This window comes from Bombus pyrosoma, unplaced genomic scaffold (assembly GCF_014825855.1).
Source record: "Bombus pyrosoma isolate SC7728 unplaced genomic scaffold, ASM1482585v1 HiC_scaffold_4725, whole genome shotgun sequence".
Taxonomy (NCBI): domain Eukaryota; kingdom Metazoa; phylum Arthropoda; class Insecta; order Hymenoptera; family Apidae; genus Bombus; species Bombus pyrosoma.
This window is the reverse complement of record NW_025219985.1, coordinates 2,087,951-2,088,174: the sequence shown is the minus strand read 5'-3', so window position 1 is coordinate 2,088,174 and position 224 is coordinate 2,087,951.

Here is a 224-nt window from a genome sequence, read left to right as displayed (position 1 = left end):
GTAAAACGTTATATAGTATTAAGTTGAAACGTGTAACGTTTTATAGTATTACGTTGTAACGTATAACGGTATATAGTACTACGTTGTGACGTATATCGTTGAGTAGTATTATGATATAACGTATAACGTTATATGGTATTAGGATATAATGATTAACGTTATATAGTACCACGTTATGACGTATAACGTTACATGGTATTACGTTATAGCGTATAATGTTATAT